Below are 22,939 nucleotides of genomic sequence, written 5' to 3' on the forward strand. Positions count from 1 at the left end.
CTGAGGAGATGTCCTGTTGGCCAAGCATCAAGTAAAAGGGGTAGGAATTTTAGTCCAGCCGGTACTCACCGGCTCACCGTGCAAGCTCAGTTGCTTCAGTCATGTCCAACTCTTTGGACCCCATGGACTGTAGCCTGCCAGGCTCCTCCATTCATGGGATTCTCCAAGCAAGCGTACTAGAGGGGGTTGCCACGCCCTCCTTCAGGGGATATTCCCAACCCAGAGATAAATCTGCGTCTCCTGCATTACTGGCAGATTCTTTACTGCTGAGCCACCAGGGAAGACTTAGTTCAGCCAGTAAAGTGAAGTGAAGTCGCTCAGTTGTGTCCGACTCTTTGTGACCCCATGGACTGTAGCCTACCAGGCTCCTCTGTCCATAGGATTTTCCAGGCAATAGTACTGGAGTGGATTGCCATTTCCTTCTCCACGGGATCTTCCCAACCCAGGGACTGAACCCAGGTCTCCATTCTGAAGGAGATCAGCCCTGGGATTTCTTTGGAAGGAATGATACTAAAGCTGAAACTTCAGTACTTTGGCCACCTCATGCGAAGAATTGACTCATTGGAAAAGACTCTGATGCTGGGAGGGATTGGGGGCAGGAGGAGAAGGGGATGACAGAGGATGAGATGGCTGGATGGCATCACGGACTCGATGGACGTGAGTCTGAGTGAACTCCGGGAGTTGGTGACGGACAGGGAGGCCTGGCGTGCTGCGATCCATGGGGTCGCAAAGAGTCGGACACGACTGAGCGACTGAACTGAACTGAACTCCTGTATTGCAGACAGATGCTTTACCGTCTGTGCCACCAGGGAAGTACTTTTCTGTAACTGCACTATAGGCAAATGGGAATGAAGGGAAGAAATAGCAGATGAGCTGGGAAAACAGAGCCCTTTGTCACACCCAGCTGTCTCATTGTCTGTCCTAACTAGAGGCATTGCCTCCTGTTTGAATAAAGCTCCTCACCTGAGTTTATGAGGTTCTCATCTATCTTGTGCCTACTCACCACTCCGGGGCCTTTTTCTATTTCTCCACTCACACCAAAATGGGTTACCTGTTGACTCCTAAGTATGCCATTCCACTAGAACACAAGGTTCATGGGTGAAGCAATGCAGACTGTCTTTTAAATGCTGTGTCTCCAGACCTTCATGTGCTTGGCACACAGTGCATGTGTGCCTGCTAAGTCACTTCAGTCGTGTCCAACTCTTTGTGACCCTCTGGACTGTAGCCCATCAGGCTCCTCTATCCATGCAATTCTCCAGGCACGAACACTGGAGTGGGTTGCCATGCCCTCCTCCAGGGGATCTTCCCAACCCAGGGATGGAACCTACGTCTCTTATGTCTCCTGCATTGGGAGGTGGGTTTTTTACCACTAGTGCCACCTGGGAAGCCCTCAGAAATCTGTGATGACGAATACTGCTTATTAATACCTGGGAGGCACTAAACACAGTGCTAGGCACAGACTGGCATGGGATCTTGTCTAAATTTATAAACCTCATTTACTGGGTGTCCACAAGTCAGGAGACCAAAGCAAATACAAATAATGGCAGCAAGGATCTCCTCAACCTGTTAGAACACAAATAATAGTGTATCCATATGCAAAATGTCATCAAGGACATGTTGAACTTGTTCAGAGATAAATGATAGTATCCATATTTTCAGACTTGATGATTACCCTCTATAAAATTGGGTGAATAAGTTCAGGGCTTCCCCGGGTGGTTCAGTGGTGAAGAGTCCGCCTGCCAATACAGGAGATGAGAGTTCGATCCCTGGTCTGCAAAGATCCCACATGTCTCAGGGCAACTAAGCCAGTGCGCCACAACTACTGAAGCCCATGCACCCTAGAGCCCATGCTCCACAAAGGAGAAGCCACCCGCAAAGAGAAACCCATGCACTTCTACTAGAGAGTGGCTCCCACTCACCACGACTAGAGAAAGCCCACGCACAGCAATCAAGACCCAGCACGGTGGAAAATAAATACATAAATACAATAATTTAAAAAAATAATAAGTTCATAGGGTTGATGTGAGAATCAAAGATGAAATGTGTTCAGCCCCCAACACAGAGTACAGCTCAATAGATGTTAGACATGATTACTATGTTGCTATTTTCACAAAGATTAATAAAATAGCAACCAGTTCAGGAGACACACTAGTAAATAATTTCAGTCAAAAATGAAAGGTGCTGTCTCAACAGTACAAGTCCTGTGTGTCCCCAGAAGCTCTATCTTAAAAATATATCTAGAAACAGCCCTTTCACATTTCCACCATTTAGTCCATAATACCATTTTAGTCCAATCCACTCTCATTTCTCCTTTAGACTGTTTCAGTTGCCTCCTAGCTCTTCTCTCTGCCTTCACTCTTGCCCTTCCCTTTCCTGCCTGCCCCAGGCTGTTCTTAACAAAGCAGCCAGGGGTCCTGCTAGAATTTAAGTCAGTTCATGCCAGTTTCCTGTTCAAACATCTCCAGTGACTCCCCATCTCTCTACAAGCAAAAGCCAGAATTGCTACCACTATGTGTGTGCATGCACGCTAAGTCACTTCAGCAGTGTCCGACTCTTTGCAAACTTATGGACTGTAGCCCACCAGGCTCCTCTGTCCATAGGGATTTTCCAAACAAGAATACTGGAGTGGGTAGCCATGTCCTCCTCCAGGGGATCTTCCCGACTCAGGGATCGAACCCACGTCCCCTGTGACTCCTGCACTGCAGGCAGATTCTTTACTGCTGAGCCGCCAGGACTGCCCCCACTATCACCAATGAAGTGAAGTGAAGTCGCTCAGCCGTGTCCGACTCTTTGCGACCCCATGGATTGTGGCCCACCAGGCTCCTCGGTCCATGGGATTTTCCAGGCATGAATATTGGATTGGGTTGCCGTTTCCTTCTCCAGGGGATCTTCCTGACCCAGGGATCGAACCCTGGTCTCCTGCATTGTAGGCAGACGCTTCACCGTCTGAGCTACCAGGGAAGTCCATCTATCACCAATGCTGCTGCCGCTAAGTCACTTCAGTCGTGTCCGACCCTCAGCGACCCCATGGACTGCAGCCCACCAGGCTTCTCTGTCCATGGGATTTTCCAGGCAAGAGTACTGGAGTGGGATGCCATTGCCTTCTCCTCTATCACCAATAGTGATGGTTAATTTTATGTGTCAAGTTAACTGGGCCACAGGGTGCACAGGCATTTGATCAAACACTACTCTGGCTGTGTCTGTGAGTGTGTTTCTGGAAGAGATTAACTTTGAAATCTGTAGACTGAGTAAAGCAGACTGCCCTCCTTAATGTGGATAGGACTCATGCAGTTAACTGAAGACTCAAATGGAAGAAAAAGACTGAGGAAGAGAGTATGCCTCCTGCTTGGCTGATGTGAACTGGGTCACTGGTCTTCTCTTTCAGGCTCAAACTGAAACACTAGCTCTTCTTGGGGCTCTCAAACCTGCCGGCTTTCAGACTGGAAGCCTGCACCACGGGCTTTCCTGGGTTTCCAGATTGCAGAGGCCAGGTCATAGGACTTCTCAGCCTCCATAATTGTGTGAGCCAATTCCTCATATTTCTCTTAATTACATAATGTTATATATAATAGCATACTATACATATACGGGTGCTTCCCCAGTGGCTCAGCAGTAAAGAATCCACCTGCAATTCAGGAACCACAGGAGATGCACGTTCAGTCCCTGGGTTGGGAAGAGTCCCTGCAGAACAGAATGGCAACCCACTCCAGGATTCTTGCCTGGAGAATCCCATGGAGAGAGGAGCCTGGAAGGCTACAGTCCATGGGGTTGTAAAGAGTCGGACACGACTGAAGTGACTTAGCACACACACATACATATATAAATATATAGTCATATATATACATATATATACATATATACATATATAGTCACCAGGCAGGAGAACCCTGCCTAATACACCTACAGGCCACCTATCCCAACCCCAGCACCCTTTCCTACTTTGATTTCAACTCTTTCCACCTTCCCCTCTCTCTGTTCCAGCCATATTGGTCTACTTATTGTTGCCCAAACACGATAAGCCCACTTAAGTTTAAAGACCTCGGTGTCCACCACACCCTCCTCCTAGAATGCTCTTCTAAGTAAATGCCTCACACTTTTACTTCTTTCAGGTCTCCATCCAAATGTTATATGACTATGAAGATTTCCCAGACTTACTTACATGAAATTGTGTGATACACACACACACACACTCTCTCTCACACACACACATATATACACACACACAGCCCTTTTCACTTTATTTCTTTTAAATTGCTTTAATTTTCTCTATATCATTTATCATCATCTGATATACCATATCTTTACTTGTTTATTTGTTCAATGTCTATCTGTCTCTATCAAATAAGATGTATATTCCTTAGAGTAGGAGCTTTGTCTTGTTCACTGCTATATTCCCAATGCCCAGACTGGTACCTAGTCCTAATACCTAGTCAGGCTCTATGCCTGTCTGTTGACTGAATTAATGAATATACTAAAATTTTAAGTTTAATTCTAGAAGGAGAATAAGATATTATAGATAAGTAGCAATAAAGGATAGATAGGCAGGCCGAGTAGAAGACTAGAGTTTTGCTGAGTATTGGTTATGAATTAGGTAGCAAAGAATTCAGGGGGTTTGCCCTCCAACAAGGACCTGGAGGACAGACACTCTGTACTGCTGATTAAGAGCTGATCTTTGTCCTTTAACAGCCAGTGGAGCAAAGATCGTGTTTGACATCTTTGCCTATAAATTAAGCAGCCCAACCAGGATACAAGCTTGAGGTGAATTGAGTGAGTAGCCCCATACAGGGCCAAGATTTTTCTCAGAAAACAGCTCTGGGTCTGCTCCAACCCTGAGATAAATTGGAGACAGAGACCCTAAAGTTCAATGCCAATAAGAATAGCTGCAATATTTTTTAGTTGGAAGTAGCCCACCAGAGCCATAAAATCTCAATGAAGAAGTCAAACATAGAAAGTCTACTTTTAAGCAATGTGACATACTGGTAAAATCTCCAAGAGAAGCAGGTGGTGAAATATCACCCCTAGTAAATAAATGAGTTGTCTTGCAATAAATGGTTGTCAGAAGAGAGATGCTGAGAAGGCTAAAGTTGTCATGCACTCCAGTCAGCAAGAAGAGACCGAAGCGTGGAACTAGAGAAAGCTGGCTCTGTCTGCACCAGAAGAGCCACCAAACAGGGGACACAGTGCTTGCTAACTGATCTCTCCCATGAGATGGAATATTGACTGCTCTAATCTATTCCACAGGGCAACCACAAGGGGCAAAGGAGGGAAAGTCTGCAGAAAGGACTGAAAGAATTCTAAGCCTACACCTGAAACTAAGTCTCATAACTAGAAATCATCATTGTTAATGCTTATTTCTTTCTAGCTGTTTTCTTTGCATATTTTACATAACTAAGATCTCATGGTTTATAGATTTTTACATCCTATCTTAACATAGCACCATAAACATTTTCCCACATTCCTGAAATGTTAACAGAAAGATTATTTTAATGAAAGATTTCTACTCCATCCATATGAATGCACCACAGTTTAACTAATACCCTTGAACACTTAAGCAGTTTCCAACTTTTTGTAATTATTTTGGGACATTGATTTCTAAGTCTCTGATTATATCAAGCTGAATTCCTAAAAATAGACTTACTGGGTGAAAGGGTATGATTTTTTTTTCAGTCTCTTGATATAGACTGCCAGGGTCCCTTCAGAAATCTTGTACCAATTTACACTTCCACCAGCTGTTTATGTGAGCACCCTTTGTACTGAACCCAGAGCTCTTCTGACGTCACCAGCAGGTGCCAGAACTCATTCTCCAACTTTGGATCAGAAATCAATATACAGGACAACCACTCTGAGAGCTGGCAGGAAAAAATGATCGTTACTTTGTGAAAACATTTTTTCTCGATCCTGAGAGAGGAATCCAGAATTGGTAGATACTAAAAGTACCATCATCATGAAGAATAACACAGTTCCCAGTATTCTTTGTCCCTTGCTGAGAGAAAACACTATTTCATAAAGCAACTTTCTCTACTTACAACCAAGCACTCCAGGCTTTAAATTAGGTCACAGGAAGGGGCTACAAAAGGATATCAATAGTACATGGATTTCAGGTTGGTTTCAGAAGCAAGACTTCTGGTCTGAATATGGCCACATAAATGAGTAGGCTTCTCCTCATTTTACTCCTTTTCCCCTAGAAATCATGCAAAAGCAAAAACAGAAGAATAAACTGCACAAACTGTGGTGTCCACAGTATTTGGAGACAAATATAATCTGGATTCCAAAGTACATGTAAGGGGTCCCTGAGGGATTGGACTGAGATTCAATTGGGGGAAGTGAAGAGTAGAAGCAATAAAGGAGGCAGGAAAGTCCAGCGGGGATAAATTTCAGAAAGTGCCACCTTACATGACATGGCCTGAAGGTGAAGGTTCGTCTCATGGTTACAGGCACTAAGTAGACAGAACAGGTGACTTGCAACCTGTGGGGCCCTGTTGGTTCCCAGTAGCAGGGAGGAGGCAGGGTGCACAGAGAATCACAGGCTGAGCCACATCACAGCAGCTGTTTATCTCCATGGAGCAGAAAAGGAAAGATCCGAGGCTTCCTGGGCCCCTCCCCACACAGGATCTCCCAGCAATGAGCTGGTTCAGAAGACCCAACTCATTCTGTTATGAACAACAGCAACAGTGGTATTATTATCATTATTCATTGCTGGAATAAGAATAATATCAGTATTAAAAGTAATCATATATATAATATCATATACTTGGCTGAGAGAATATTCACAAACCATGCAACCGACAAAGGCTTAATTTCCAAAATATACAAACAGCTCCTAAACTCAATAACAAAACAACAAACAACTCAATCAAAAAAAAAAAAAAAAATGGGCAGAAGGCCTAGCTAGACATTTCTCTAAAGAAGACACAGATGGCCAAGAGGCACATAAAAAGATTTCAACATTTTTAGTTATTATGAAAATGCAAATCAAAACTATAATGCAATGAGAATGGTCATCATTTAAAACGTCTACAAATAACAAAGGCTAGAAAGGGTGTGGAGAAAAGGGAACCCTCCTACATTCTTGGTAGGAATGTAAATTGGTGAAACCACTGTGGAAAACAGTATGGAGTTTCATTAAAAAGCTGAAAATAGGGTTTCCATATGACCCAGCCATCCTACTTCTGGGAATATGTCCTTAGAAAACTATAACTCAAAAAGTAGAAGATACACACTATATAAAATGATAAACAAGGTTCTTTCCTACTGTATAGCACAGAAAATTATGCTCAATATCCTGTAATAAACCCTAATAAAAAAAATGTATATCTATACATATATTTATATCTGAATCACTCTCAGAAACAAATAGAACATTGTAAATCAGTTCAGTTCAGTTCATTTGCTCAGTCGTGCGCAACTCTTTGCAATCCCGTGGACTGCAGCAGGCCAGGCCTCCCTGTGCATCACCAACTCCCAGAGTTTACTCAAACTCATGTCCATTGAGTCGGTTATGCCATCCAACTATCTCATCCTCTGTCATCCCCTTGTAAATCAACTTGTGATTGTCAGTCAACTATACTTCAATTTTTAAAATTAAAAAAAAGAATTTGGATATGAGGTTTAAAAACATATATATCGTATAGGTTATAGGTAGATAACAACAACAGTAATAGTATAGATAACTAGTTCAGCTCCAGTGCAGGGAGTCTATAAGAAAAAAATATGAGGGAATCCCCTGGTGATCCCGTGCTTTCATTGCCAAGTGTACAGGTTCACTTCCTGGCTGGGGAGCTAAGATCCCACAAGCTGCACAACACGGCCAAAAAGAAAGAAAGAAAAAGAAAGGGAAACTAGGGACAAAAAGCAGAAAATTATTCATTTCAAAATTTCACAAAATGTAGCTGGCAAACTTTGGAAAGAAGTGGAAATAAATAAAATAAACATCACAGAAATGAAAGCAAAACATGAAGTTGCAAAAGGTAGAACAGACATCGAAGAAAACAGAACAAAGGAAACAGAGGTGAATAAAAGGACACAAAATGAGACAAGGAGCTTCAGAACTGGAGAGAGAAAATTCAAGACGCCAAAGACAGCACTAGACTCCCTTAAGATATAAGCAATCGAATGAACCAGAACAATGAAAGCAAACAAATTCTTGACAATACAATTCAACAAACCTGAAATGAAAGGCTTGATTCTACGTGTTGAAAGGGCCTATCGTGTTCAGGAAAACGGACCCAGAATAATCAACACTGAGACATTGCCTGGTGAAGTTGCTGAACTCCAAAGAATCTTTTGATCCGGCATTTCAAAGTTCAATTACAAGAGAGATCAGGCTGACTTCAGATTTCTCCACATTCAACACTTCAAGACACTGGAGAGATGCCTAAGTCCTCAAGGATTCAACATCTGAGCCAAGAATTTTATATGTATCCAAATCATCCTCCAAGAATAATGACTATGAACAAACAGTTCTAAATCTGCAAAAACTCAAGGAACATTATTCCACAGCCCTTCTTGAGGCAACTTCCAGAAGATAAACCACAGCAGTGTGAGAAATGCCTTGGGTTCTAGTGCAAAGGAATTAGCTGTGAGTCTTAAATATATGCACCTTAGAGCAAAAGATGAAATACAAATATAGGTTTGGATGATGGAGGAGAATGTGTTATATAACCTGACAACCTAGAAATAAACACCAACAAAAACTTTTTTTAATGGATAAGGGAAGAGAAAAAGGAAAGAGACTCAGTAATTCTGCCATTTACCTCATCGGTAACCAGTAAGAGTCAGAGAATATTATTTAAAGATTTAGACAGACAGGGACTTCCCTGGTGGTCCACTGACTAAGACTCCACATTCTCAATGCAGGGGACTTGGGTTCGGTCCCTGGTCAGGGAACTAGATCCTGCCTGCTGCAATTAAAGATCCTGCATGCTGCAATTAAGACCTAGTGCAGACAAATAATTTTTTTTTAGAAAAGCAGACAGATCAAGTAACTGAGGTGTATGAGAAGTACTAAAGCTTCACTGACAGTTCAAATGTAAACTGCAAGCAAAATAATGTTACTGAAGAAATTTGGGAAACTAGGGAGAAGGGAGGAAGGCAAAACAACAGGAAACACATTAAGTTTATAACTGTTCGTATTAGGAAACCATCTGATACTATGTGAATAAATAGGGACTATGAGAATTTTATAAAGCTATAATTAATTTTATGAAGATAGCAACTAGAACAAAATTATCAGCTTTCCTAAATATCAGGAGAACTACACCACACACACACACACACACACACACACACACACACACACACACACAGCAAAGATCACAGAGTAGATGGTTCTATAAATGATCACAGAAGCAATTATAAAAAGAGTCATAAAATCATATGAAAAAATAAACCCAAGCATACACATCAGTATGTAAATGAGCCTTCATCATTATTAAAAGTTTTTCAGATCAGAGCCCTAAGAAAATCCAAACTCTATGTTGTAAAGAGACAGAGTGAAACGAAATGATTTTAGAAAATAAAAGACTGGACAAGGCTTAGCAGGCACAAATGCAAACAAAAAGAAAGCAGAGTTTATGGTATTAATATTAGGCCAAGCGGAGTTGAGGCCAAAAAGCATTAAATGATACAAAGAAGGGCATTTTATAATGCTGAAGGGTACAATTCACAATTAAGATATCAGTTATGAATATTTATATACCTGATTATATAGCAGCAATATTCCTAAAGCAGAAATTATCTTGACATACAGAAAAAATAAACAAAAACCTGCCAGCGGCTGAAGGCTTTAATTCTGTTCTTCCCAATCCCTGATAGAACAAGTTGACAAAACATAACATAAATCTTTGGTCCTTCACATCCAGCGTTGAGCGCCGCATGCAAAATGACCTGGGCCCAGGTTATTTATTTCAGCATTGTTTGTAAAAGCATGACTATTCTGTTCACCAACAGAGGACAAGTTAAATAAATTATAGGATAACAATTCAATCAGCTGTATCAAGACAAGAAGAATAAAAGGACAAGTATCTCTATGAACTCATGGAAATGCATTCAGGTGTTCCTCACATAAGCTGGTACCATATCTCCTCACGGCTTTGGCTCTCGCAGTAGGCAGCTACACTGTTTACAATTACACACCAGATCCTTCCCAGAGAGGAAACTGTGGCCTTCAAGTCCACCGCCACATGACTTGCCCAGGCTTGACCACGTCACACCCTAACAGAGGTTATCAATGTAATTGCAGAGTTTTGTTCAGGCTACTTGCTATTCCCTTCTGTGAAGTGTGGGCACGACCCACACTGGGACTACTCTTCCAAAATCTGGGTCCCAGAGCTATGAGAAGAGACCCATGGACCCACAGCAGCTCACCTAAAATGTGAGCAAGAAATTACTTTTGTTTCTGTAAGCCTCTGAGACGTGAGGTTTTTGTTGTGTGCGTAAAGTTGGCCAATAACAGAACTCATCCAAAAGGGGCAATTTTAGGAAAGGTTGGACTTCACTGTTTGTCTCATTGTCGGGAGATTTTCTCCACATATTTATAGCACAATACCTAATTTCATGTGTTTATGACATGAACACTTAGGCAGCAGTTATCACATGCCAAGAACTACTCCAAGCATTTTACAAAAATTAATTTACTCAATTGTCATAAGATTCTGTATCCGCATTTCACAAACAAGGAAACAGACAGAGATAGGTCAAGATCACAAGTCATGTAAGCCGCAGAGTCAGTGTTCAAACCCAGGCAGTCTGGCCCCAGAGTCCACACCCTTAATCATATGATCCACGGCCAAATCCACAACCACTATGTCATGAAATTATCATAACCATTGATATTTATTGAATTAATTTTATTAAGCACATTTGATCTTATTTGATTCTCATGATAACTCCAGGAATTAGAGGAACCGGAGACTTCAAAGATGCAAAATGACCCAAGATTACACATCGACCTTGATGGCAGTTATGCTCTATAAAGAAAAAAATCTCCAAAGACTACTATAACTTTTCCCGTTCAAATCCAGAGGTTGGGGGTAGGGGGAGGCCTCAACAGAATCTTACTACCACTCTATTTCCAATTATCTTTGCGCTTATCACCATCACGATCATTAATAAACATTTGCTGGATGCCTATCTCAGGAAAGGCATTGTGCTGGGCTCCCTCGCCCCATTTAAGGCTGGAGACAGACATAGGCTCACTCTCAAATGGTGAAAGATGCAGTGAACAAACACCCCTGAGGACCAGAAAGCATCTGGCACTGTGGTCAGGTGGCTCTCACGTGGTGACTAGAGTTTTCACAAGGTGTATAGCACCCTGCTGCCCCAGAAAGTTGCAGGAAGAGAAAACACAGTATTCCTGTCCTCCTGTTTCATTATCACCAGGGAGGGCGTTGGCATTAAAAGAGCAGTGTGAAATGGACAATTCACACATCTTCTGAGTTTCTCGAGGATGTCGGTCCCTGCTGTTGCCTCAGCCGCCGTGGCTGCCACTGCCTCGAGGTCATCTCACCACAAGAAGTGTATTAGATGTGGGCCAGCAGGAAGCATGGGCAAACAGGTATGTACACATGTGTGCACACACATACACACACACACTTCCTACACATTCTCCACTCCCAAGAAATGGCAGGGAATATGGAAAAAAAGAAAAAGAGGCAGCAGGCATTCAAGGAAGGGCCCCTCTTTCATTGCTGGATTTTTCAGAAGAGCAGTGGAGTCCTCCTGCAGCTCAAGGTCACAGCCCCAGTGGAATCTCTCTTCTCCAGACTCTCCCTTCAGTACCACACAGACCACTTCTGGGAAAGACTGGTTCAGGGTCTTCGAGGTCTTGTCTGGTACATCTGCCACCTGCAAACAGGATGCAGCCAATGAGAATAAGGGCTTGTCCTGATCCTTGCCCAACCAGGCCTACTGGAGACTCCTGGACCCGGGTAAAGGCTCAGCCCCTCCCAAACCTCTGGGCCACTTTTGTCTTTAATTAGGGAGGCTTTAGAGCCTGACTTCCATACCATGAGCATTTGGATGGCAGGCAGCTCAGCTCTGATCATTGGCTTAATTCTTTTTCCTTGTTTTAAGATTTTTCGAGGTGAAGCATTTTAAAAGTTTTAATGAATTTGTTATAATATTGCTTCTGCTTTATGTTTTGGTTTTTTGGCCTCAAGGTATATAGGATCTTAGCTCCCCGACCAGGGAGCAAACCCACATCCTCTGCACTAGAAGGCGAAGTCTTAACCACTGGACCATCAGGGAAGTCCCATGGCCTCATTCTTAAAAGTGAGCTTCTTCTCCATTGGCACCTGTATTGGAATTCTTCAGAGAAACAGGACCAATAGGAAATAAACATGTAAAAAGTTTTATTATGGGAATTGGCTCCCATAGCTATGGAAGCTAAGTCACACAACTGGCCATCCATAAACTGAAGAACCAGGAAAGCCAGGGGTGCAGTTGTAATCTGAGTCCAAAGTCCTGAGAACCAGGAACACTGACGATTGTAAGTCCCAGTCCAAGAGCAGGAGGAGACTGAAGTCCCAGCTTGCAGGCAGGCAGGAAGCAAAGCAGCAAGCTCCTCCTTCCTCCACTTTTGTTGTTCTGTTCAGACCCTCAAAGAATTGATGATGCTCACCCACGTTAAGAAACAACCCATCTTACTGAGTCCACCAATTCAAACGCTAATCTCATTCAGAAACCATCTCACAGACATACCCCAAAATAATATTTAATATGGACCTGGCCCTATCCAGTTGACATATAAAATTAAGCATGACAGCACCTGTGTTCTGGCCTCTGCCAACCAGACCCTGTTTTGATAAACTGCCTATGACACTGGTTCCTCTAGGACAGAGACCTGCCAGGCTTCTGCTAGTCTCTCCTTTCAAGGCCAAGCTCTTCATCATAAAAATCCATCTGATTATTTATTGCTGAATCAGTAGTTGTCATTTGTCATCTTATTTGATCTGGCTGTAACACATCCCATGGTGCAAAACAATTGTGAGATTAAACATCCCCCACTGGACTTTACAGTCCTCTGGAGCAAGGACCATACAGGTCTGCATCTTATTCTTCTGTGTGTCCTAACAATTAGTACCCAAAAGAGGCACTTAGCCAATAGCTGCTGAGCGAAACCCTGCCCCCAGCCATGGAGATCTGGCATACCCCTTGTGTGGCTGACATGCAAAGGGCTAGAGAGTTTTGCTCAGCTCAGGAGAGTTACTAACAAGAAGCCAAGAGACACACTTCTCACAAAGCCCAGTTGAAGGAGACCAAGTTTTGCCTGCTTCTATCACTGTTGCTATGGGAATAGAATGCCTCCTAAGTGGCACATTCATATAAGTAGAATTTCTTCCCAGTAGCATCTCTTAGTGGAATTCCCACTGCAAGGATTAGGTCTTCCTCTCCTGAGCAGCACTAGATGCCATCCCAGAGGACCTAGGGTCTACAAAAAAGGTAGCACCCACCTCTCTCTCCCCCTTAGGACTTCTCTTTATCCCGCTCCATCTTTAATCATCTCTCCCTCCCTTCTCCAGCCCAAATGCTCAGAGAGCGAACTGGCCTTGCAGAGTCTATTCAGAAAGATGAGTGTCTGATCTATGCAAAGTGGGGGTAACAAAATCACCTGCAGGTCAAGGAGACCTTTCAAGCTATCTGCTCAATAACAACAATGGAGTCAACACTAATGTTACCGAGTCCAAACTGCTACTTCTTGCTGCACGACAGGCTAATGATCAAGAGATAAGTTGTTGGGGCAAGAAATAATGACTTTATTCAGAAAGCCAGCAAACTGAGAAGATGGTGGGCTTGTATCCCCAAAGAACCATCTTACCTGAGGTAGAATTCAGGCTCCTTTTATACTAAAAGGGAAGGGTGCGTGCGTGCTACATCACTTCCTTCAAGTCTGACTGCGTGATCCTGACTCTGTGTGATCCTACAGACTGTAGCCTGCCAGGCTCCTCTGTCCATGGGATTTCCCAGGCAAGAATACTGGAGAGGGTTGCCATGCACTGACCCAGGAACTGAACCCACATCTCTAGCATCCCCTACATTGGCAGGCCGGGTTCTTTACCACTACAGCCACCGGGGAAGCCCCCTATACCTGAGCACCTCCCACTAATGAGAAAACGTCATCCTAAACAATAGATTCCCCTTGCATTTCCTCTTCAGTGCTTCAAATAGGTTACCTTTAGTTTGACCTTTGGTTCCACTCCCTCGTCTCTATTCTCTGCCAAAATAGTCGATTGGTCCCTTGGTCCTCCAGTATTGGCTGGTGTGGAGTCACACTTTCAATCTACCTGTTATACCTGAAAGTTTTGATGTGCTTTCTGTCCTATTCGGGGGTCAGTGTCTCCCCAGCCTCCATCCGGCCCTGTCTGAAGGCTATATGAATTTTGAAGCAGTGATTCTCAAAGTGTGATCCAGAGCCAGCAATATCAGTATCACAAGACAGTTTATTAAAACTGCACATTTTCAGGCCTCACTCCAACTCACTGAATCAGAAACTCTGGGGGTGGTACCTAAGAGCCATCTGTCCTGGTTTTTTTTTTTTTTTTTTTTTTTGGCCACTCCTAGTGGCATGCAGGATCTTAATTCCCCAACCAGGGATTGAACCTATGCCCCCTGCACTGAAAGTGCCGAGTCTTAACCACTGGACCTCCAGGGAAGTCCCACCATTTGTCCTTTAACAAGCCCTCCAGGTGATTCCCAAGCACTCTTGAGTTTCAGAACCTCAGCCTTCAAGGCATGTTCTCTTGACCTCTGAATACAGAGTCTTTGTCCAGCCCTTTTTCCATCTCTTCACCACCCAGGACTCAATTTAAGAAAGGTGGCATTTCAGTGGCAGGTGAGATTTAAACTGACATTTTCCCTCCTTTCTAGTTCTGTCGGAATTCTGCAATCTACTGATTGCAATAATGCTCCAGGGCTCCCCTCCCCCTTCGGAAAATAACGATTCAAAATCAGAACAGATTATTTTAAAACGCTTGTTGGCACATTGATGCCACTGGCTGGCTTCTACTGACTAATTAATCCTGATCTGACCTGAATTAATGCCTAATCTGTGTAAAATGATTGAGATTTGTTGGAAGGCAGCAAATTTGAGACTGTAAAAACCAAAGGCATGTGGGAGTAGATTCAGCATCAGGCTGACACAAGGATTAAAGTACTTCTTCAATTGGTACATTATTTGAAATCTGATTTTTTTTTCTCCCTTTCTCCTCTCCACTCCCCCACCACCTCCTACTAGGAAAAAAAAATTACCAGAAGACATAAGTATATTGTCTCCCCTTCTCCCAAATAAAGGTAAACTGACAGCACTTTCAATGAAAGACTCTGCATGATTGGAATTGAATGTCAAATACGATTTTCTGTTGGCAATTCAAAGTGTTGGTGTCAAAACCATAACTGACAGTACGGCTGGAGATTAGTATCTGTCTGGATCTTAGCATCACACTGAGAGGAAGGTTTATGATTTTGTAGATTAACACAGCTCTCTTCACACCACCACTTAAGAGATAATTTGTTGAAGCAGGAGCCGATTAGATTGTGGTTGCCCATGAGCAGGAGGCCCCCTCCCCTAAAGCTGTCAGGCGTTTGATGGCACACCCTGCCCCCTTTGGGGGTCTGCCATCATTACGGGTGACAGGCAGGCGAGGTGAGCGGGCCACAGCTGCCAGCACACTCGGCTGTCAGTAGCCACCAGTGATGCTTGCTGGCGATGTCTTGAGGAAAATGGAGTTCCTATTGATCTGACCAATATGAAATGGCCTTCCAGGCTGGAGATTTGATTTATTTAGTTTCTGCTTCTCACATGGGATGGAGGGAGGAGGGGGACTTCCTGGCAAGTCATTGACTCACATGCCCTACCACTAGATCTCCTCTAGCTCTGGGGGAAGGAAAAAAAAACGTCAATCAAGGCTCAGAGAGGTTAGGGAGACTTGCCAAGATCACAGCGTTTGGGAGGAGGGGGAGCTTGGGAGTTGGTATGGCCTGAGACTCACAAAGTGATAGACACTGACTTCGGCACTTTGATCTCTCCAATGTCCTGTGTAAGATTCAGAGTCTTTGATGTCATTAAAAGGGCAGGCGAGGTGAAGGGTGTAAGTAACTTGCATAAGCCACAGCAAGTCCACGGCAGAGATGGCTTGCAACCAGGTTTCCTAATCCCCAGTTTGGTGCTCTCTGCATCATCTTACAGAGTATCATCCCTAGAGTAAATATTCCAGCTGGGGAGGGGATCAAAGGGCTTTGAAAACTGTGCTTCTATCTTGCACGCATGACATTTCTGCCGAATGACAGCCCATAGAACCCAGATAATAAAATAAAACGGATGCTCTGTGTCTTGACCAGCCAGTAAATTGTCACTGGTCCTCTGTGAGTCTGATTTAAGAGTTTCATCTTGCAGAGACTATATTTGTTCTTTCTTTGTCCCCCCCGACTCATCCCCACTTCTGGGGAGGGAGAAACTGTGAAAGCAGTCAGTTTCGTGCAGCATTTACGTTATCCAACAACGCCAGGATGTGACAGCACGGGGGACTCCCAAGATAATGTTCAGACTCTGGTTTTAGAATGTTTACTCTCTTTCGGGTGAACTCTGACATCCAAGCGCATTAATGCAATGCCATTTTCAACTCTCACGCCAATCTCCCTCCTTGTACATATCAGAATTTTAATGCCTGCTTCCCTGTTTGAGTTATGGTAATTTATTGTAATAGTGCATTTTGACCTTTTCAGTATTTTGTATTTTTATTGGATAGCTGTTTCACCTCTTCCCTGGAGGGTTAGCCAGGCTGAAAGTGAGAGAGAATGGTAAGACCAACCAATCAAAATACAGAATATTAAAAAGGTCAACACACAAGAGCAAACTACTAATTTGGAAAACACACAAATGAGAAAAGAAAGAAAGCTCCCAGCAGCATGGTGGTCAGAGCAAGAATAAGTGGACAGGAGAGGGCTAAGAGGTTCCTCTGCGTCCACAGCATAGCAGTTAGCTCAACCACTGAACGTAAACTAGCCAGCCCATCATCAGAAACCAAAGGAGAGGAAAATCCGTGCAAACTTCAAGGACTGTAGACTGTACCATTTCCCTTTCTACCTGGTTAATGCAAATGGCAACGAGAGGTCGTGAGGGGTTGAAAGTCCCAGCTCGGAGATGCCAGGGCTCTTTTGAACGTGCCATAACCAGATGATGCTTCGAAGACAACAGACAAGTTCCACCCTCTACCTACGAGCAGATGAAAGTCTCTGGAATCTAGAACTGATGCTCCTCTATTTCTTTTTCAAAGCTCTCCAGGAAGGGGAATCCCCAAACCTCCCCTCTTGACTCTTTCTAGTTGAGCAATATAAGTTAAACCATATTAATAAGCATAGCTGGACAATCAAGATTAATAGAATCATAAAAGTTCAAAGCACATTAATTCAAGTGGACATTCAGATCTTGTCTACTGAAGGTTATGGTCACCAAGTCACTGGGAAGCACACTTGAGTGAGTTACCTGGGTGTAGCCCCCTCACCCGTGGAAGCACAATCAGCAATGCAGAACAACATACACAGAAGGTTCTGACTGGCATCAGAAAATGGAAATGAGCTACTCTAAAAGAATTCATGTAAAACAGGGGCCAAAATCTCAGTGTGAAGAGTGAAAAGACTTTGACTGCAACTTCATCTTGAAAAATAAAATGAGAATGTACAAACAGGTGATTTTGCTTTCTATTTAATCTAATATAGGTAAAATATCTAATCATATTCTCCAAAGGAAAAAGGACTTAAAGGTTGACTGGGAAATTTGGGCAGTTTTCCCAACAGTGTTTTATGTTACTATCGATATATCACCCTTCACAACACCTTTGACATAATCATGAAAAATATAACTTACAAGATATTCAGAGGAACCAAGATAAGTGCTCCTCTAAATCCTGTGGCATTCCAACTTTTTCCTATTTAATATCTTGATCTTTGTTTTCTATTATTCGGTTGGTTGATTTCTTTTTATTCAATTGTTTGTGATATCCTTATTTGTCCATCAATTTGAGAGAAAGATGAGTCATCCTAGTATATCACGTTCATCAACTTCATGAAATCCTCTGTTGTTTACAAAATCTGCAGTTTCCATTTGCTTTTGATTTAGCGCTACCAAAACATCTGAAAATCATTTGCAAACTGACCAAATACTTATGCCATACAGGTTTTTGTTAAAAGAGTCATGTTTGAATAGGGTCTGATTTTTCGTCTGTTAATGACTATGCAAAAACTCTTAATTCCCTGTGTAAACAGACTTTTAATTATGAGTACTCTAATAATGAAAACTCAAGCACAAGGATTCTAGACCTATCTAAATGCAAACCAGAATACCTTCAGTATAAACATACCATAACACACATAAAAGTGATTGCAGAAATATATTCAACTAATAACACTTTCTAATTTGACTCATAAATAGCTGTATCACTGAATAAAAATTTAGGGTTAGAAACACTATGCAGATTTGCTATGACTCTTCTTTAAGATGGTTTCATGTATAATATACTTGGGTGGGGGGAATAAAAGGGAGACTGGGATTGACATATACACACTACAATATACAAAATAGATAACTAATAAGAACCTGGGCTTCCCTGGTGGTTCAGTCGGTTAAGAATCTGCCTGCAATGTGGGAGATCTGGGTTCGATCCCTGGGTTAGGAAGATCTCCTGGAGAAGGCAACAGCTACCCACTCCAGCATTCTGGCCTGGAGAATTCCATGGACTGTATAGTTCATGGGGTCGCAGAGTCGGTCACAGCTGAGCTACTTTCACTCACTCACTCAATAAGAACCTACTGTGGGCTTCCCAGATGGCGCTAGTGGTATAGAACCTGCCTGATATTGCAGGAGACATGAGAGATGCAGGTGTGATCCGTGGGCTAGGAAGATCTCCTAGAGAAGGGCACAGCAATCCATTCCAGTATTCTTGCCTGGAGATTCCCATGGACAGAGGACCCCGGTAGGCTACAGCCCACAGGGTCTCAAAGAGTCACACATGACTGAAGCAACTTAGCATGCATGCAAGAACCTATTGGATATCACAGGAAGTGAAGTGAAGTCGCTCAGTCATGTCCAACTCTTTGCGACCCCATGGACTGTAGCCTACCAAGCTCCTCCATTCGTGGGATTCTCCAGGCAAGAATACTGGAGTGGGTTGCCATTTCCTTCTCAAGGAGATCTTCCCAACCCAGAGATCGAACCTGGGTCTCTCACATTGCAGGCAGACGCTTTACCATCTGAGCCACCAGGGAAATCAGAGGGAACCCTACTTAACACTCTATAATGACCTATATGGGAAAAGAATCTAAAAGAGAGGGGATATAAGTGTGTGTATAAATGATTGATTTTGCTGTATAGCGGAAAGTAATACAAGATTGTAAATCAACTCTACTCCAATAAAAATTTTAAAAAATAAAAAAATACACTCAGATTACACAGTTAAATTTACAAACACCTTTCAAAATACCATGAAACACATGATACCTCTTCTTTAAAAAAAAAAAAACTATCCCTTATTAAATATTTACTGACTACCAGGAATTGTATATGCATTATATTATTTAATTCTCATAATAGCCCTAGAGGAAGGCATCAATACCTACAAGTTATAGATAATGAAACAAAACACAGAGGTGAAGCAATTTGCCAGAGATAGAACATCTAATTAGTGGCAGAGGCAGGGCTCAGTCTCAGGTTTTCCTGATTCCAGGCCCATGTTTCAAACCACTCTGTTACAATACACAGAAAAGGTATCTAGAAGAGCACAGATACTACAATAAGACTGTGGCTGTTTTTATTCATTTCTTTATATTTTTCTATCTTTTCCACACTTTCTGGATCAAAAATGTTTTTGTTTAGTCAGTCAGTCATGATCGATTCTCTTGCAACCCCATGGAGCCTGCAAGGCTCCTCTGTCCACAGGATTTCCCAGGCAAAAATACTCGAGTGGGTTGCCATTTCCTTCTCCAGGGGATCTTCCCAACACAGGGATTGAACCTAAGCCTCCTTAGCTCAAACAATAAAGAATCTTCCTGCAATGCAGGAGGCCTGGGTCCAATCCCTGTGTTGGGAAGATCCCCTGGAGAAGGAAATGGCAACCCATTCTCAGTACATGGGGTTGCAAAAAGTCAGACATGACTGAGCAACTCACACTCCTGTACTCCTCCTGCATGGCAGGCAGATTCTTTACCTCTAGTTTTCTATTTTTTCCACATTTTCTGGATCAAAAATGATGGCTCTTATAATCAGAGAAAAGAGAAGTCAGAACTTTTCTGATGGTCCAGTGGTTAAGACTCCATGCTTCCACTGCAGGAGACATGGGTTTGATCGCTAGACAGGAACTAAGATCCCAGATACCACGTGGTATGGAAAAAAAAAAAAAACCACACAGATAAAAAAGAACAAATGTTTATAAGAAGTTAAGGTTAGAGATGGGAGATCTCCGTGTTGTTTATGGCAAACAGAAAGCTTTGTGGAGAAAAGGGAGGAGAGAGTGGCCCTGTTACAGCTTAAGGGGCCACTCTCAGCCAGGAAGGAGCCTCCAGAAGGAGGGTCTGGCACATCCTGTACGTTCTGCGGACACGGACACAGCCCACTTCACCTCCTAAGGAGCTGAAGTTACTGTGTGTGGTAGAGGGAAGAACACTGACCACAGTCAGAGACAAGGACACCCACCGCGTCCTATGAAGGTCTGCCTGACTGCCCATCCCCCACCCCACAGCCCCACCTACGGCTCAGTCCTCCCCTCTGTCTTAAGGCCGACTCATCCCAAGGCTTCCCTGGTGGCTCAGTGGTAAAGAATCTCCTTGCAATGCAGGAGATGCTGGTTCAACCCCTGGTTGAGAAGATCCCCAGGAGAAGGAAATGGCCACCAACTCCAGTATTTTTGCCTGGGAAATTCCATGGACAGAGGGGCCTGGCAGGCTATAGACCATAGGGTCACACAGAGTCAGGCACAACTGAAGCAACTTAAAAGGCAGCACACACACCAAGACCTCAATTCCCCAAGAAGGGGGCCCTACCTTTCCGCAGACCTCTCAGAGACGTCCCTGGGACTTTCTTACCTGTGCTCAGGCCTGGCCTAGCTCTGTTTGGGCTGCCAAAGCACAGCCAGCCACGTTTTCCTGAACCTTCCTGATACTGACACCTTCACTGTCTGAGTCATCCTTGTCACCAGTCCCCACTGCCTTTTAGCCAAACTTCCCATTCTTCGTCTGTCAAAGTCTCGACTGAGTGTTCAAATGCTTCTTCTGGGCTTTGCACAATGGGTTACAGGGAGCTGAGATACTGATCTCTCAGCTGCCAGGGTAGCCAGTGGCCCTTGGACCCTTGCTCTCCCACCCCAAGCAAGCCCAGTGTGCCCGGTGTTACCATTCTCTGACAGCTGGGACATGAAAAACTTGGGAAGCACAAACTATGAACCACCCTGGTGGATTTTCTAGGTCCCCATATACCATCCCCCCTTTTGTAATGTGGCCACACCACACAGCATGCAGCATCTTAGTTCCCCAACAGAGGATTGAACCTGTGCTCCCCGCAGGGGAAGCACAGAATCTTAACTACTGGACCACCAGGGAAGTCCCCTACCATTCAATCCTAAGGTGGCCCACCTTAAACCAGCTGAGCTTCTGCTTTGTCTCTTGGCGGTGAGGGGCCATGCCACTTTGTTGCTATTATTTAGTCTCTAAATCATGTCTGACTCTTTTGCCACCCCAAGGTATGGACTGCAGCCCACCAGGCTCCTCTGTCCTGGGATTTTCCCCAGCAAGAATACTGGAGTGGGTTGCCATTTCCTTCTCCAGGGGATCTTTCTGACCCAGGGATTGAACTTGCATCTCCTGCTTGGCAGGTGGACTCTACCACAGCCACCACTTGTGGGACCTGATTTCCCCAATCAGGGATCAAACCCATGCCCTCTGCAGTGGAAGTGCAGCATTTCAACCACCGGACCACCAGGGAAGTCCCTGTTAGTAATTTAAACAATATGTTTATTTGCTGTGTGTCAGATATTCTTCTAATTGCTTTCCTTAATATGGCTCTGACACGATTGACAAGTTCTCTATGCTTCTTTTGTTTCATCCTAAAAATAGGGACAATGATACTTCATCTGAGATCCCTTCCAGTCTTCTTTGAGGGTTCCAGGAATGAGCACCAAAATTCACACAGCCTCCTCTCAGTACATGGCTTAAGGATATGGCACCTCAAGAGGAAAGGAGAGATCAATTTGGAAACAGAAAGGAATACTTTCTCTAAGTTGATGTTTTCAAACCCTTAACCTAAAAAAAATAATTGGAATTTCCACTAGAAGTGGAATAACAGGGGAAAGAAGTGGCATTTGACTGGAGGAAGCAGGTCTGTGATGAAATGAACCCCAAGGGTGATGGCTGGAATTGCAGGAGATGGGCCAGTTAGTAAATCAAGGCCGACAGTAAGAAATCAGCTTCTGGAGAACTGCAGTCCCAGGCTCAGGCCCAGAAACATGACTGGGCCTTTCCACACAGCTCCAAGCAAGAGCTAATATATAGTATTTACTCAAGGAAGAAGGTTCCAGAGTGAGGAATGAGATTCAGTTAGTTACTGTAACACACATTATTTCCTGGAGCTCCCAGTTGCCCTATGAGAAAACCCATTCTTCTTTTTCAATATATGCCTGATTTTTGCAATCTCTCAGGCTATCATCAAATGGTTTCCATTTATTTCAAAAGACAATTTATCTGCCTTGAGGTTTCACCTACTAGAACTTGGTGATAGTATTCTTCGCTGCAACGTTACATCATCCACTCAGTGAGGCACAGAGACAGAGCTTGTTACCTTCACACAAAAGTGGATCAAAATACCATATTCCCCTCTTTGCAGATATTGCTAAAACTATCATCAAAAATCAGGTGAAAATCAAGAGTCCTTTCTGGTGGTTCATGGAGTCTTCCCTCTTTT

This window comes from Capricornis sumatraensis, chromosome 3 (assembly GCF_032405125.1).
Source record: "Capricornis sumatraensis isolate serow.1 chromosome 3, serow.2, whole genome shotgun sequence".
Classification (NCBI taxonomy): domain Eukaryota; kingdom Metazoa; phylum Chordata; class Mammalia; order Artiodactyla; family Bovidae; genus Capricornis; species Capricornis sumatraensis.